The sequence below is a fragment of the Trachurus japonicus genome, chromosome 17, assembly GCF_045865225.1.
Source record: "Trachurus japonicus isolate A0001 chromosome 17, Traja_1.0".
Lineage (NCBI taxonomy): Eukaryota > Metazoa > Chordata > Actinopteri > Carangiformes > Carangidae > Trachurus > Trachurus japonicus.
The window spans coordinates 7,531,199-7,542,072 of NC_140923.1; the positions used below are offsets into that span (position 1 = coordinate 7,531,199).

Below are 10,874 nucleotides of genomic sequence, written 5' to 3' on the forward strand. Positions count from 1 at the left end.
AATGTAAAAAGATAAAGTATTGATTTCAGTTTAGAGGCGCACAGCTGTTATCATCAGTGAGCGCTAAGGTCAGTTGTTTTAGCTTTTGCTTTAGCTCTGGAGATTTATCACCTCTGTTGAATCACAGCGAGGGAGAGAGATAAATTGAATGCTGATCCTCGGTGGAATAAGAAAGCAGCTTTGCTCCAAAGTGAGATATATGTGAGATATCAGTCGATGCATTTACGCCTCAAGAACGTGATTGATGGTGCAAAGTGAAAACACCAACTTATCAACAATTATTATTGAAGGGTAACTTGAGTTCTTGGCTGGAGAAAAAAAGTGGAGACTTTTCATACTGTTACTGGAGGAGTTGCAATTTTGGTGGTTGGTTGTTTTAAAGATGCAACATGTTTCCTGCTCTCCAATCCCTCATGCTGCCAAAAGCCCTAATATTGCTCTTTCACTTGCTCTCTCTATACCGGCGCATTAACCCGAGGACAGATGAGTGTCCATTCTCCAAGACAGACTCCGTTTGGTTCCTCATCTCCATTATTAGCCCTGCACTTAGAGAGCGTCTCGAATTAATGAGTCGAATCATCAGAATCTCAACCTGACAAAGCAGGAAAAAAAGAAAGAAAGAAAGAAAAAGATGAAAGACGGTTTGAAAATGACTCTTAACTGCGCCTCGGGAGTTTATGACTTGAATGTAATGGATGAGATATGTGCAAGGTCTGTTAATCCTGGTAATGTAAAAAATACAAACCATTACGGACAAATGGTATTATACTGCACCATTGCTCACCTGCTTATAGGAATTATGTCGCCTCTAAAAGCTGGATATACTTTCACTTTGAGAGCAGATTTTAAAGGTCCCATGTTATATAGTTGTTGTTGTTTTTTTTTTGCTGTGTTTTATTTCAGGTGTTGATCCTCTGGTAACCCTGGAGAAACTTCTCTCCATCCTGAACAGTCTCTACCCCCCTGCACAGACGGAATTAAAAGCATATTACCATTGGCCAAAAGACTGCACAACACTGCCAAGCTACAGCATAGGAAAAAACAATAACAACTCTATGCACAGCGGTATTTCCACAGTCTATACATTGTGCATATTTAATTTGCCACGTTTTTTTTTTTCGATTTATTCTATTTTCAGTATTTTATCTCACAACATATCGATGTACATCATTTATATCAAGTCAAGTCATATTTAAAACAACCTCAATCGACCAAAGTGCTGTACAATTGCAAAAGCACAACATAGTTAATCATAAACACTACAACAAACATATATATATAGATGCATATAGTGTGTATATTTTTTCTTACTTGGAGAAAAAATATTATATCTTGGATGGTGGGGCCATGTGGGCGGGGCTTTGGAGTGGTGTGACATCACAAAGTTACAGGAAGTCCTCACGGCTCAGTTTCTGAATACAGGCTGTGTGCATTTCTCTGTGGACTGAGGCTTTGATACTTTCACAGTATTAATATAGAACCCAGACCTGCGTTATAAATCAAAATAGACATAAACATCTACCTTTACCATCTAGCGATACGGGACCTTTAAGGTCTGACAAGGTAATTGTGTGTAAGTCCATTACTGTAAAAGCTACCAGCTAAAGGTCACGGCTTTCTTACATTTATGTTTAGCACCGGTTGTCATGGAATTACAGCGTGTTAATCTGACAATCAAAGTGACAGTCCGACTGTGCGTGAGGCAAACTGGAAATAGGAGTCGCCGGCACTATCTATGGAGAGCTAAAAATGATTTGTAGGTTACAAAAACTTGCACGTACGGTCCAAGTAGCACACATCCTGTTGTTGGTGAGAGGAAGCCTCCGTATCCCTGCAGATGGGAAATGCAGAGGACGCAGCTTGAACTGAGAGGAAAAACAGGTAGCGGAGACAAACATTTAACTGTGCAGCTACAGATACCCGCCGCCGCCACCACACGGAGTGGAAATACACTTAAAGATCGGAGAACACATCGAGTTGGAGTTGTGTCCCAGTTTCATCCAGTTTGTTGAATTTATTTGACTTTGCAGTTCAGATTACAAGCTGGCTCTTTTTCTTTTATTCTCTGCTTCTTTATAAAGTGCCAAATGGGTAACACTTTATTTGATGGAGACGAAAATCAATCAATGGGAAGGTTACATAACAGACCTACATGTTTAATGAATTGTAGACTGGGTTATTATGGAAAACATTTTTTGGTAACACTTTATTTGACGCCTATCTCTGTAACACATTATAACCATACTTATAATGAGTTATAATGCAGTTATAGCACTGTATAACTATAGTTATAAACACTCATAAATGATCATAATGCTTTATAACAATAAGCATAACACATTATAGAGAATTTTATAATGGCTTATAAGGTCAAGTATTATAATAGAGGTATAATGCTCTATAATGTGTTATGCTTATTGTTATAAAGCCTTATAATAATTTATGAGCGTTTATAGTGATAGTTATACACGTTTATAAGACAATTATAACACATTATAACTATATTTATAATGCATTATCGATGTGGGCATTGTCAGTGAGTTACTAACAATTATAACCTATTATAATACCTGACCTTATAAGTCACAATAAAAAGCTTTATAATGTGTTATGCTTATTGTTATAAAGCATTATGATCATTTATGAGTGTTTATAACTATAGTTATACAGTGCTATAACTGCATTATAACTCATTATAAGTGTGGTTATAATGCGTTATAGAGATAGACGTCAAACAAAGTGTTACCAAAAAATGTTTTCCATAATAGCCCAGACTACAATTCATTAAACAGGTCTGTTATGTAACCTTCCCATTGATTAGAAAGCTCTGTTCACACCAACTCGGGGTTTTTCCATCATTTATCTTTTCGTCTCCATTGGTGGCTATAGAGAAGCCCTTCATTCTGCAGTTTTATCTTAACCTTTGTCTATCCGGAGAAGTTTGGCCGAGCATCTCCATTCCCTCCTTCTTCTTTTCTTTTTTTTTTAAACTTCATTCATTCAGGCTGGGCAGCCACACTGCACTGCTCCACTCGGCTATAACCAGCAGCCTCTACCTCATTGTCCCCCATTCAACTCCAAGTGCAGCATGCTTGAGGAGAGTACATCATGGGAGATTTCTTTTTCTTGCCCTCTTCGGCCCAGGCCAGGCCAGCCCCCCACCCCCCTCCCCCACCTCCCCCTCTTACCCCCCGGCAGCTGTGAATGTGATGATAGGAGGGAATGACCCCAGAGGACCCCGCATTGCATTGCATGACCCGCCCCCGTCCAGATCTCCACGGCGGCTGCCATCTCATAATGCAAACAGGAACGTGACCCTTCCTTCCTTCCCACTGTAACCCAGACGTGGAATCCAGACCAACCCCCCCCTCCCTCCGACCCCTCTTTCCTCCCCGCTCCGAGGGGAATCCTCCACCCGATCAGCGGCAGTCCACATCCTGCCTGACTCACTCCGAGCCAAAGAGAAGAGAGGCTGTGTGGAAGTGTTAACCACAATAATGAGAAAATAATCAAATGATATTATTACATAACAGTATGAAATAATGATATTTAAAATAAAATAAAATAAATATAAATGATTTCCTTTTCTTTCTGTGCAGAATCAGAGTGTGTGATATCATCAGGTCGGCATCATGACAACATAATGATGTGCAAAGACTGGACCGCTGCCTAATAGCTTTGGAAAAAAAAAAAAAAGGTTTGTGGCTGCCGTGCCGTGGTCATGCATATTCAAATTGCGTGTAAATCACATTATAATCTCATAATTGCCATTTGTAGTGGAGGCCTTCCAAGCCATTTACCCAATTCATTTACACTTTGCAACACAAACTCCCCCGGTGTATTGCTGTTTGCAAGTTTTTCTAAAAAAAAAAAAAGAAAAAAGAAAAAAAAAAGATAAAAAGGCAGCTGATGGCAGGACAGGATGATGCCAGCTCTTCAAGTCGAAGCAATTTGCGCTTGAGGTTGGTGAGGAAGGAGACTGATCAGTGACGGACTGCTCCCTCTGAGAGCTTGTTTGCACCACAGCTTGATTCACAATTTTTTTTTTTTTTTTTCGGGTGAATCAGGAAACACCCCTGTGGGCTTCACACAAGGAAATAAGGAGGTGGGAAAAAAAAGAAAAAACATTGTCCTCACACTACAGTCACTTTCAGACAGGGCATTTTCTCTCATGATGAGGTTGAGGGACTCTCGACATATGCTGATTTTCCACCTCGGTATTAAATATAACACAGATATAAACCTACTGCTGTTCTCAAAGCCGGTTCAATAGGGCCGACATACTGCAGAGAGCTCTTTGAGATCCCACACCAACAAAGGGAAACAGAAGCTCGTCCTCTGATGTGGCGGTGGAGAAACTGATGTTTAGAATGACGCATATTTGAGTTTATGGGTTTAGTTTCTCAGAGAGGAGATTCCTTCTTACTGCTGAGGGAGTTTAAAACAAGGGCACATAGAAGGTCAAATAGAGCAGATTTTAAAACAGACAAACTGGGGTGGTTGGGTCCAGGTGAGGAGTGGAGGGGCTATGTTGTGACATCACAAAGTGACAGGAAGTCCTGACGGCTGGTTTTAAGGCTCAGTTTCTGAGTACAGGCTGTGTGTATTTCTCTGTGGACTGAGGCTTTGATACTTTCACAGTATTAATATAGAACCTAGAGCTGCTTTATAATCACACTACACATGGACATCTACTTTTATACTGTATGGAGCTTTAACACAAACATCTACACTGCAAAAACTCAAAATCTTTCCAAGAATATTTGTCCTTTTTCTTGTTAAAATGTCTCATTTCTAGTCAAAACTAATCTCTTTCCACTTAAAATAAGACTCATCACCTACAAATTAACTTGTTTTTAGATCATTTTCACTTGTTTCAAACAACTTTTCACTTGAAATAAGTAGAATAATCTGCCAGTGAAAGCAAGTTTTTTGTGGTTGTAATAAGGCAGAAAAACTTGCTCCATTATCAGATTTTTCTACTTATTTCAAGTGAAAATATGCTTGGAAGAAGTAAAAAGTGTTTAAGAACAAGCTACTATTTATGTGATGTTTCTTATTTTAAGTACAATGAGATTTGTTTTGACTATAAATTACATTTAGAAACTAGAAATAAGACAAATATTCTTAGTAAGATATTTGAGTTTTTGCAGTGTACCTTTATACTGTATGGAGCTTTAACACAAACATCTACCTTTAGACTGTATTGCACCTTTAAACCATTTTGGTTCAGTATGAGTTCACAGTGTGATCTTGTTATACTGAGAAAAGTGTAAAACATTATGGTATGTACCTATGTTTGATATGTATTCGTTCTTTATGTTGAAACACATCCATTTCTTGCATCACTTTAAACTTTCCGAGGGAGTGTTATTCAGTGTTGTCATACAGTAACATTTTCCTTGAGCGTGTAACAGATAGTCTCAACATAAATTATGGGGAGACTTTTTTCTTTTTCTTTCTTTCTTTTTTTTTTTTTTTGCAGAAGAGCAGCCCAGCTGGTCATTTTGGATTTCGGTGGGGAAACCCCCCTCCATGCTTTCCAGCTCCGAGTGGAAGAACTCTTCTGGTCACGTGTTGCGACTGCATGAATCACTCCAATGCAAACAGTGAATGAGAGAGTTCAGCGGGAATAATAGCGCTGTATTTACACAAGCTGTGGGTTTTAATGTCAGGGTAATCTTGGGCGTTTTGTGAGTCACCCAGTCCTTAAACATGTAGTCGCTGCAGCCACACAAGGGTAACTAGGCAATCATGTCGGTCCGTCGGAGCCCTGTGTGACTCACACCAGTCGGGCCTGGTGAAGCCTGAGTACATCTCGTGTTCGGAGGAAAGCAGTGTGGCATTCCAAACTAATGGACTCTATATTGGGCTCTGGGGATTGTGTGTGTGTGTTTGTGTGTTTGTGCGCAGTGTGTGTTTCTCAGTATGTGGGCTGGTATGTCAATGCACAATTGCATGTGGGAGCGTTTTGTGTGTACGTTCCGTGTGTGCATGTTTGATCATTTACAAGAATGGTAACCACTTTTGTTTGTTTGTGCCACCCTGGCTCACACTCACAATGAACACTGTGATCATAGGCCTGTGTGTGTAGGTCGTTCCTGTGTATGTGTATGTGTGTGTGGATTTGTGTGTCTGTGTGTGGCCAGTGTGTAGTGGGGCAACCAGTGTGGCAGCATGGAGCTCCCCAGAGCCGCCCATGTCCAACAAACAAGCTCTGCTATGTTACAGCTGCTGCAGACACGACCCTGCTGAACTATGCTCCACAACACACACGTGTGTTTGGACACAATACAGTGACAATAAATGAGGTGCCCTTGAGCAAAGCACTCGAGTCAGTACTCATGTCTGTAAAACTCATGGACAGGCTGGTCTGACAAATCTAAGTTCTGTTCAGGCACATTTTCATTCAAATACAAGCTTTTAAAGGACAATTCCGGGCAAATTCAACTCGGGGCTGTATTTTCCTAACATTTTAGGTCTAAAAGAAGGAATCTGAAGATTTTCAGTTTAATTGCTCCTGTTTTGCGGTAGTTGTGTCTGTCCCCGCATCGCCACGGCAGCGATGAATGGGAGCGGATTGAAGTTCAGCTGTTTAGGCTGTTTACATCCCTCAAAACTGCAATTTTTTTCCACAGACAGCGTCAGATGGCGACTCAAACATGCACCGAGAAGTTTGTTTCCTTCAAGCAAGTCAAGAGTTGATATTCCTGTGTTAATGACACAAACGGGAGCTTCCGACTGCACGTGAACACACCGAGCACGTCAACTTGGATCTTGCGCGAGACATTGAATTAAATTAAATTAGATTAGATTTCTTTATTTGTACATTCATACAAAACAATACAATAAATAAAAAACTGTAAAATACCTACACAGTTCAGCCTCATCCCCATCGTCATTCCTTGCAGCCTCATAATAGATCTATTTTTTTTTATTTTGAAGTAAATAAACTTCTCGGAGCATGTTTGAGTAACCATCTGACGCTGTCTGTGGAAAAAAAAATGCGGCTTTGAGGGATGTAAACAGCCTAAGCAACGGAACTTCAATCCGCTCCCATTCATCGCTGCCGTTGTGACGCGGGGACAGACACAACTACCGCAAAACAGGAGTAATTAAACTGAAAATCTTCAGATTCCTTCTTTTAGACCTAAAATGTTAGGAAAATACAGCCCCGAGTTGAATTTACCCGGAATTGTCCTTTAATGTAAATGAATACTATTACAACTGCATTCCCACACTGATTGTGACGCAAACTGAGAAATGCATCCTAGTGTTGCTTCATCACACACACGCAACACAAGTGACGGCAACCGTTTGTAACTTCCAATCTTGCGTTATCCAACCGTTTTTTTTTGCCTGTTGTCATTCAAACTGCAGGTAGTCACCAAATTACATGGTTTTTTACTAGCTGAGCGCTAACTTGATACCAACCTCTCTGCTTTCAACCACACACCAGCATCAATAACTGGTGTCACTGGGCGGTGGCACGGCTCCTGTAACCACACGCAACCAAACTGTCACAGCGCAGCGACACAGCCGGGAGTAAAACACAACCTGACAGCAGCAGAGGTGAAGAGTTGAACCAAAAGGGGATTTTGATTTGTTGTGTTGGACTTGAAAGTTGCATATCAGGCTCTTATAATAAATATGGTTTAGTTTAGACAGTACAACTTCTGGGAAAAAAAAAAAAAAAAAAAAAAATGTCACTGAAGCGGAACAGTGAAGCTTTGTTTTGTTTTCTCGACACCACCTTAAAACTCTGTGGAGGCTTATGAAAACAAAATGTGAAGAGGATTAAGGAGAGAAAAGATGTCGTTTAGAAAAGAAACCGTTTCAGCGTGCCTCATTCAGCGGGGCTGTGCTGCAGGGTTCAGAGCAGATTGTGTGTGTGTGTGTGCAGCTTCATGAATGGTGAGGAAGTGCTTGAAAACAATAGTGCACGCTCAGCAAACCTTACTGTACTGTACGTATGAAAAAAAAAAAGAAAATGTTTGTGGCACATGGGAGATTCTCAGTGTGAACCAGAGCAGAGCTGCTTTTGGTATTTCTAACTTCAGGTTCTGCACATTGACTGAAAATCAAATCTTTCATTAAGACCACCGGCTGCTGATTACCGCTCCTTTATTAGGCGTGCACATAAATTAGTTCAAGGTAAAACCACCAAGGGGAGGGGGAGGCGTTCCAATTTCTGCACCTTTAACGAGAATTAAACATTTATGGCGCCTTTAAATGCACATTAATCAGCATCAATAAGTGTTAATTAGTATTGAGTAACATTTACCTTGTTAATCACCCCAAAGCCATGCACCCAGGGTGGAAAATTCATTTTCCGACTCCTGTGGTCGTGTCACGCGGCGTTACCCACAATGCAGCGTGATGACAGTGCCAAAGGCTTACCGGGGCCAGTCTGTCGCTCTGTCCCACTTCTGTGCCTCGCCTCGTCCGCATGCAGCACCTGAAGCCTCGGCTTGTGTTGACTCTTGCACATTCAGAAGTGTCAAACGCTCGAGATGACACACTTCAACACCCCGCTGCACTGTGCTCCTCTCGCTTTTCCTTTTTTTTTTTTAAATCTGGAGGACAAAGCATTTTTTTTTTTGTCGTTATATATGTCATTTTTTTGGCGTCATATGGAGCGTGACAGTTAGGACAGTAAAAACACATCATATCTGAAAAGTTAAATAAATAAAATCTGGTCATGCACTATTAAATCACATTAAAGTGCAGCTGGGTGCAAACCTGGATAAACATCAGCTACAAACAAAGTGGTGCCAACTCCTTGGGTTCCTGCAAAACCAGTTTACCAGTCGCAAACAAATCATTTTAGAGCAAATACACTCTTAGAAATAAAAGTGCTATGTAGAACCATATAAGGTTCTTCGGCTTGTCCTCATAGGAGAACCCTCTTGGAGGGTTCTACCTAGAACCCAACTTAAAGGGTTATACCAAGAACCCAACATAAAGGGTTATATCTAGAACCCAATATAAAGGGTTATACCTAGAACCATCTGTGAAAGGTTACACTTAGAACCCCCATGAGAGGTTCTACAAAAATCCCTTTTATGGCGTATTGGTTTCACCCAGAAGCCTTACTGGGGGTTTCATCCAGAAAATATCCGACTTCTTACGGTTTCATCTAGAACCCACACAGGGAGTTCCACCCAGAACCCTTTTACTGGAACCCTTAGTGTTACCAAGAACCCTTGAAAAACCGTTTCTTTGTGGAAAGGGTTTTTCAGAAGCAAATGGCTCCAGGTAGAACCTCAGCCCTTGTAGAAGAACACTTTTGGAACCCTTATTTCTGAGAGTGTACACACTTATTAGTTATAAAAGTGTGTGTGTGTGGCATTTGTGTGTGTGTGGATGGATGGTGCCAGGCTGGATCGGCACAGGACGGAGTGACACCGGTGGCGGGCTAATGACACAGGCCTCAAGCTGTTCTCACACCTGCCATAGATCTGCCTCAGTCGCGCTTGACATTAACATTGAGGACGTGGGCCATTTCAAACACACACACACACACATGCATAAAGCCAATCATGCAAATACAGCCACATACACACACACACACACACATACACACGTGTGGATAGAGAGAGAACACACACGCTGCTACATCCCGACTCTTGATCGCTCACACTCACACAAACAAACAAATAGGCCATTATCCTTGAGAGCCCAATTAGGCAGTAAATGGGAGAGCTGAGTTGTTAGTGGAGGAGAGTACGGCGCACACATGATTGGCTGACATGATTGGACAGAGAGTGTGAAGGTTCAGGGAAAACATTTAAAACGCTTAACTTTTCGTTAACGCGCCGTAAATTGCGCGAAAAAAAGCTGATTTAAGTACAATTTAATGTTTAAATGGGAAAAGACTCACCATCCGTGCTGCAGCGCGGAGCCGGATCCTCTTCCCTCCAAGCGCTCGTTTTAGCCCCCAAATTAGCCATCGTTTCCCCAAATCACCACTCTGAGGCCTCAGTGTACACATATTATCACTATTTAGTCAGCTGTACCAGGAAACCATCATAATCTGCTCCCTCAAATGAATCATTTGTTATATAGAAAAAATATGAAATAATAATCAGTTTTTACTTATCCTTTGACCTCCTAAACTTTGTCATTACAGACCTTGAGCAATTAAACCAAGAGATTTGTGTGTTGACTTTCTATATTGAATTGTATTGTGTTGAGCTACTGTCTCACTCACCGGTGGTTTGCACTGTGTTGCCTGATTAAAAAAAAAAAAGTATAGTAAGGTTATATTACATTTCCATTTTTATCAACTGATGTTTTGTGCTTGATGTCTTGAGTCTGTGGTTACGTTGACACTCATGTTTTCGATTTAAATTGACAACGATGACCGTTTTTAACTCAGAAACAGACATCAGAAACCATCTCCGTCCATACTAACACACATGAAAATACATGCATATCATATGTGTAAACAGGGGGCAGATGTAGTTACTATGAACGAGCAACAGTGAAGGCAGCTGCTGCGTTAAATGCAGAATTTAACTTGATAACTCGGCATCTACGTCTTGATTTCCAAAGTTTGTTTGTTTCCTGAGGTCTCTGTTGTCTGTGTTTCAAAACTCCAGAAACCTTCTGCCTGAATTTAAAGGGGAACTATGCAAGATTTTTACCTCAACTGCTACATTTTTCCCTTAATTAAGCAGCTCCAGAGTCCTAGTGCTGGTTAAATCAATGACTTGTAACTAGTTCCAGGGAGAATGGAGGCTCTCTGCCTTCCACCTACCGTCTCTTGGCTGAAAACCAACCTTGTAAGATCAGAGCCTCCGACCCGGTGTCCCAGCTCTCGTCTCTGCGGCAATGCCACACAATCCGTAATCTCTTGTTTATGACAGATA

The 10,874-nt window shown here is 41.1% G+C and overlaps 1 long non-coding RNA gene across 1 annotated transcript; it reads left to right on the forward strand.

The window, feature by feature from the left end:
• The first annotated feature begins 8,837 nt into the window (after positions 1–8,837).
• LOC146970004 (uncharacterized) lies at positions 8,838–9,302 on the forward strand. The gene is made up of 2 exons (XR_015038041.1): positions 8,838–8,994; positions 9,046–9,302. It is a non-coding gene; the product is annotated as an uncharacterized LOC146970004 (long non-coding RNA).
• The last annotated feature ends 1,572 nt before the right edge of the window (positions 9,303–10,874 follow it).